Genomic DNA, 7727 nt, shown 5'->3' with positions numbered 1-7727 from the left:
GGAACTTCATTTATTGCATGTCATCAAGTAATAATCCCCGGACGAAATTAGGGTATGACAGTGTGTAATCGATTACCAGGCCTAAAAATGGGGTCAGGAGGTTGAGATGGCTTCTGGTAATCGATTACCAAGGGGTGTAATTGATTACCAGGCTTAGAAATGGAGATAATATGTTGAGGAGGCCTCTGGTAATCGATTACCAATACTGTGTAATCGATTACACAGAGTAACAGGCCACTGGTAATCGATTACCAGTTATGTGTAATCGATTACACAGTGCATATTGCAGGTTTTCATGTTCTGAAGCTGTGTAACTTGAGTTGGGCCTCTGGTAATCGATTACCAATGTTGTGTGATCGATTACCAGAGGAGAAAATCCTTGAGGCACACCTTTTAATTGCATGTAGTGGTTATGGGATGCATTGTGTTGCTACCGTAGTTAGATCTCTCGTGAAAGAGTGTATCCCCTTTCCTTTTATTTCTTGTAGATCGTGATGGCAACACAATTAATCCATGACCGAGTGGAGATGGAGTGCCTAGAGGGAGTTTGGGAGACCCTCGAAGCAATGTGAGGTGCCAATTCCGCGGCACGATTCGACTCACGGCTACTTCATTGGTACATCCAGAGGAACCCGCACGCACGCTTCAGCGCATTGTGGAGTGGATACTACCTACACCTACTCCATATCGACTAGTGGAGCCAGTCCAAGTGATAGAGGTGTTGCCCTCTGAAGAAGATCCCGAGGAGGACCCAGAGGAGTTACCTCCTGAGCCTGCGGTGGATGCTCTTGACTTACCTGAGGATGATGAAGACCCACTCCTTGACGTTGATTTTCCAGAGGATATCATGTCAGCATCTGAGGCAGACTCTACAGAGGAGAGCGGCCCTAGAGGGACAGCGAATAGTGAAGACTCTTCATCATAGCAGACGGCTCCTTAGACTAGGTTTACATACTTTTGTGGGTGGGTGTATCTAGTACAGACTGCTAGGTTTACTCTTTTGATTTTTGGATGGGTAGACCTATTGTATAGAAATTTTGATGATTGTATAAATGTGGTTGAAGCCACCACAGTTGATACCTTTGCTCTGGATGTCACTATGTATTTTGCAAACTCCCATATTTTGGACAGTTTTAGATGATGAATGTAATTATGTTTAATCTTGTTATTTGAAAAGAAAGTGTTAACAAACTTTATTGAAAAGAGTTTATCAACCGCATTTTATTATTTTTTTCACATGACGACCTAAAATGATGGCTGGTATATTTTTTCTTTTTGAAAGAGCAAAATAGTTTAGAGGTTATGAGTGATCAGAAAGAAATGACTCTAAATAGAGTTGTGAACTGGCCATTCAGGACTCTATAGTGATAATTTTCCTTCTGAATTTAATTACCGTGAAAAGAGAAAAAAATAAAATTAAAAAAATAAAAAGAAAAAAAAATTTCCCATGGTTTCTGTTATTTAAATTATTACTATTAAACCAGTCATTATTTAGGGACGCCACAGGTTGAACCAGAGCCAGCTGATCCACAATCTCTAGTGGTGAATCCCCTGATTCACCAGCTTGAGAAGCAGTTGATCCCCCTGATTCCCTAGTTGGAGGAGCTGCTGATCTTTCTGATTCCTCATCCGGAGAAGCTGCTGCTCTCTCTGATTTCCCAGTTTTTCCATCTGATAGATGAGGAGGATGCTGAAACGCTATTGATCTCTCTAATTATAATATATGAGTTTCAGTACTTTGTTTTGAGTAACTTTGGTTTCTGTTTATAATTATGTACTTATACTTTCTGTGATTAGCTACTATGCTTATTCTAAAGCATATAGTTTGACCTGATTTTGATGATATTGTAGTGAAACACTTTTATCCTTTTGTGAAAATTGGTGTATGAATTGATTTTGGTTTGAATGCATGATTATGATGGAGTTTATGTTTCTCTTCATGAGTTTGAGCAAGTATGTGTGTTACACAAAGAAAGAACAAGTATGTAAGTCTGCAATTAGAATGGTTAGTCAATAGACAAATTGATTGAGAAAGAAAAGCTTGAACCATAACCGGTGAGAGTATGATCTTAAATTGTGAGTGAACGACTAGCTTTGAGTAATAGTCTTTGCATCAATCTTTGAAATCTAGAATGAAATTTATGAATGAGGATATGATGAAGGCCATAATTGTATATACAAGCCAATTGACCAAAAAGCTTACCTTGAATTATAGTTGTATCCTTTGAACCCTTTGTGAGCTAACTTACATTTTCAAAATTGAACCTTGAACTTGAATGAGTACCTCCAGATACCTTGTTTAGATTCTAGGAGAGCATATGGTTCAAGGAAAATTGACCCCAAATTTGGGGGAGTGGAGTTGATTGGGATGTAAAGTAAAAGGTAAAGCATCAGCACACATAACAAATAAGTTATGTTTTAAAAAAAAGCAATCAAAGAAAACGTGTGCTGTTGTAATAAGGTCAAAAGCAAAATTAAAGTAAAAGGTTAGTGATTAAACTAATGGTATTGAAAAGAATATTTAGATAAGTTTGGGATTTGTGCTCTCTTAGAATCTAAGCCTTTGAATCCTAGAAAAACCAATGATTTTTTGTAGCCAAGCCACACTACAAGCCTATAAAAGTCCTTCTGATTCTATTTATGCATTTCTGACTTGATGACATGAGATGAAATTCAAAGATTGGATCTCTTGCTAGTTGTTATTAATAAATAGCTTAAACACCTGTGCTTGAGTGAAATAGAAGCTGTGAGACTATGGTTTAAGCTACTTTCCTTGATATCTGTCTTATGCCTAACTGCATCTAGTTGTACAGGTTACATTTTATTCTTCTCTTTGAATGACTGCATGCTTTGTGAAAGACAAATGATGGGAGCATTTTGCTTCATTCTCTTATCATGCAATCAATAACTTTTGTGCATACACCTTTGTACATAGTCACTGTATGTTATTGTTACTTGGGGACCAGTGAGTTGTTCTATATTTGCTTGAGGACAAGCAAAACTGTAAATTTGGGGGAGTTGTTAGTCGATGAATACGACTAACTTTTGTGTATAAAACCTGTGTAAATTGTATCAAACTCCTCCAATTTATGGTTGTTTTGTAGTATTGTAATCACTTTTTGTTAAAGATAGGTAATAAATACTTAGTATGTCCATTTTGTGTGTTTAATAATCATTTCTCTCAATTTAAAGTTAATTAGGCAAGTTTGTGAAATGCTGATTTCTACCCTCTCGCTAAGCCAATCTTCTGGCTTAGCGAGCCATCCGCTGAGTGCAACACTCCTCGGCTGAGCACAAGGAAGAATCTGGAAGAAGGATGAGTTGTGCATTTGCGCTAAGCAAAGGGTCATCCAGCGAAGCGCACCACTTCAGTCCATCCGCTGAGCGAGAAAAGCATGCGCTAAGCCGAAATCCACTAATGAGTGCTAAGCGGTTCAGAATTGCACTAAGCGTGCAAGCACGAACAAAGCCACCTATTTAAGCCTGAAATCAGTTTTTGAAGAAGAGTTTGGGCCTTTTCTTGAAGCTCCTACATGTCTAGGGTTTTCTAGAGAGAGAAAGGTCCAAGTTCCAGAGAGTTTGAGAGATTTTACTGTGTGAAGACCTGCAGAGAATCGAGCATGAAAAGGAAGCTGCTCTGACAAATTGAGATGAGTTTGTGAGTGATTGTGAGGTTCTAGAGGTGGAGGAGACATCTCCACCACTCTTATTTCTTCAATCCTTCATCTTTCTCTTCTCTTTGTTGTAAAGGAAGCTTCCCAGTTATGGAAAGTTAAATCCTCTGTTGGTTCTTCCTTGTAGGTACTTGATATAAATACCTATATATCTATTTAATGATGTTTTATGTGTTCACTGTGCTATCAAAACTTCATTCTACCATGCTTTTTCCTTGATCACATAGATGCATGTGTTTTTAGGATCATTCAATAGTGGAAATTGGTTTGATCCTTAGAACTTGATAGGACGAGGCTAGTTTATCGTATTATCACGAGGGATCGGGGTACGGTAACCTAGTTGTTGTATGTTTGTCTTAATGTGGTGCTGGTCGAGTTTAGTCCAACAAGAGGAATCTACGGATGATGCCTGATCAGGATTAGGCTAGACTATCATGTGGAATCAGGGTTTAGCATTTCAGGAGACATCATAGAACACATGAGCATTGTTAAGTAGAGAATATCCTTTTAACATCAGGCACCTATTAGGAAGACCAACGTGTTACCTACTTGTCTTTACACATCATTACTCATGTGATTTTCCTTTTTAATAGTTAGTTTACATACCTGTTCATAGTAAACACATCTCTTTTTATACTAAACACATCTCTTTTTATACTGAAATAGCTTTACCAAGTAACACAAGTTCCCCGAGAGTTTGATACTCGGTTCTTACCGTTTTATGCTACTTACGCCATCCGGTGCACTTTCCGCGACCGAACACTAGGCATCCAGCGAATTTCCATCTGAACAAGATTGGGATATACAAGCCTTGTTCAGGATGGAGTTTTCAAAGATACAATTGCATCTGAGGGGAAAGCCTTATATGCTTCTAAAGGAGAATATGTATTGTCATACCTAGTCCAAGGAATTGGGTTCACTGTGATGTGATGCCTTTGGATAGGTTATAATGGTAGTCGTTCAATGATGTCACCTTTTTTGTAAAAGTTTTTTCTTGTTCTTGTTGAAGAAGGTAACAAAAAATCTCTTTCTTGTAACTTCCTTTGGTGAGGGCATCTTCCATTACAACCTTTTGCTTCTTGTTGACAACAAGAGCTGGTTGGATTTCTTGCTTGTCCTTCCTTGGGATAATTAGAGGAGCTTCATCCTCTGTCTTATTCACATCCCTTAGCACTTGAGCAGTTGAGTTTTGTCAAATGGCTTCCTTGGACTTTGTCTGACTGGAGCAGTCCTTGGACAAGCCTCTAGACGAGTTGTGTTGGACATTGCTTGTTACTCATGCCTTTTATTTGTTCTTTATTCTTTAGCAATGAGTTCTTCCTCTACTTCTTGTCTTTGAGATTGTTTTCTTGTCTTCTTTATCTTCTGTTGCTCTTTCATAATCTTTTGAATTTTCTGGCTATCCCTAAGTGTTAGTATAATCTTTACCTTCTTGTTGAGAGTAACCCTTGGAAACTAATCTTGCCTTGTTCCTCACAACTTTACCTTCCTCATCCAGTTTATTTTTTAATACCTATTTGGCACCTATTGCCTTTTTTCCTTTCGGTAGTTTTACAAGTTTTCAGACATCATTCTTTTGGAACTAGTCAAGTTCTTCATGCATGGCCTTGACCTGGTGCTCATCCTCCATGGCATCATCAATGTGTTTAGGTTTAACTTTAGAGATTAGTGTTATGTGACCTTGATTTATGAGAGATGTTATTGTTTGGACCTTAGATCTGGGGTCACCAATGATCTTGCTTTCTGGATGACTCTTTTTGAGTATTCCTCTTGTTGGTTCCTTGACTTCTTCAGGTTGAGGTTGTTCTAGTGATTGGCTGGATGTGTCTGCTTCTACTGGTTGGTCTGTTGATATTAAGGGTCTAATGCCATCTTTCAGTCTTAAATCTACAATAGATTCATCCAACTTTGATATTTCTTTATCAGGCACGGTGTCATTGAATTTCACATGGATAGCTTCTTCCAATATCGTGGTTCTAAAGTTGCACACTCTATAAGCCTTGATGTTTCAGAGTATCCAAGTAATATTCCATTGTCACATTTAGAGTCAAACTTACTTAGGTTATCTTTGGTTTTGAGAATGAATCATTGACATCCAAAGGGATGAAAATATGAAATTTTTGGTTTTTGCCCTTTCCACAATTCATATGGAGTCTTTTTTAGAATAGGTCTTATGTAAATTCTATTTTATAAATAACATGCAGTATTCATTGGTTTAAGCCAAAAATGTTTAGGTGTAAAATTATCACTAAGCATGGTCCTTGCCATTTCGTACAATGATCTATTCTTTCTCTCAACTACCTCATTCTGTTGGGGTGTGCTAGGTGTTGAGAAATTGCAAAGAATGCCATTTTCTTCACATAATAGAAGAAAATTTTCATTTTCAAATTGTCCACCATGATCACTTCTAATTGAAGTAATGTATACTCCTTTTTCACTTTGAATTCTTTTGTAAAATTTAAAGACGACTCTAAAATACTCATTTTTGTGGGTAAGAAAAATAATCCATGTTCATCTAGAGTAGTCGTCCACCACAACTAGACCATACCTTTTACCCCTGAACCACTAAATAAGAGGGTTTTGGTTAGACCAAATATATCAAGATTTAATAAAACTAGGGGTCTTGAGGTGGAAATTGTTAAATATAGGGGGAGCAACATGAGCAACATGGTGAACAGCCTTAGGCTAAAGCTTGAAGCTCAAGGAAAAGCTTGAAGAAGTTTTGGCTTTTACATGCCCAACTCCCTTGAGTCGCATTTGTATTGGTTGTTATCTTGGTTGGTGCATCTTAGTACATTTGATATTTGTGTTGCATCATGCATCATCATGGTTAGTGTGAAGAAAAGTTTCTAAGTTAGAAAAATTTCTTTAGAGGCAAAAACTGTTTTAATCGATTACAGAGTTGTCGTAATCAATTACAACAAGTTGTTTGAACCTTAAAGAGCTAAGTCTCGTATCGGTTTAATTGATTACAGTAGTATTTTAATCGATTACACTGTTGTTTGAGATAATGATTGATTTATTCAGGAGTCTCTGCTTTGATCGATTACCAAGTGGATGAATTGATTACTTCTTTCTTGTTCAAGTGTTCAAAGGTGAACAAGAACACTTTAATCGATTACTTAGGACATCTAATCAATTACATTGTTCTTGAGTTGTTTTCCAAATGTTGGATGAACACTTTAATTGATTACTTAGATAATCTAATCGATTACTTTGTTAAAATAATCAACTATCTTATAGATTTAATCGATTACAGACAGTTATAATTGTTTTCTCTATAAATAATCAGCTTGTGTTCACATCTACACATCAAGAGATCAATAGAGAATACTCAATACATCTTGAAAATAACATCTTAGCCTCAGAGTAAGCAAGATTTTATGTTGTTATTAGTGAATAAGAGAAGAGAAGAAACTAGTTATATAGTAACTCACAAATTCTTAATCATTTGGTTTTGAAAATCTTTTCTTGAAAGTGATTTGTGTCTTTTGAGTAGAAGAAGGTCACCTTCTCAATCCAGCAAGGTTTTTGTGGAAAGATTATGGAGAGGCTTATCGAGTGAACTCTGTAATAGAGGGAACAGTGATTGAATTTGCCATCAAGAAGGGCTTGCAAGAAAATAATGTTCCTAGCGATCATGTTGATGTTAATCGTCATGTGGAGAGAGAACTAAAATCTCCAAATGATGTTGAAGGAGAAGAGGATGATAGAATCTTGGTGGAATCTCCAATGGGTGAATCCTTGCATCCAGATTCACCTAGACAATCAGTCATCGGTGATGATATGTAATAAATTGTGCTTGATTCTATGGATAATAGCAACATTGATTCAATAGATTCTCGAGGAAATTTTAAAACTCTAGAGTGGAATTCTCTAGACCCTAATGCAGAAATTCAAAAAAACATGTGCTTGATCTCTACTTGTTAGGGTGATGAGATGGAGAAAGAGGTTGTAGCTACTTGCGATGCCTCCCTCTTAGAAGATCAACAACCTTTCGAAGTGGTGATCTCCAAATCGTAGCAATAAAAGCTCTGTAAGTAAGGAAAAACA

Source organism: Glycine max, chromosome 4, assembly GCF_000004515.6.
Source record: "Glycine max cultivar Williams 82 chromosome 4, Glycine_max_v4.0, whole genome shotgun sequence".
Lineage (NCBI taxonomy): Eukaryota > Viridiplantae > Streptophyta > Magnoliopsida > Fabales > Fabaceae > Glycine > Glycine max.
The sequence above is the reverse complement of the archived record's forward strand: the minus strand, read 5'-3'. Positions refer to the sequence as shown.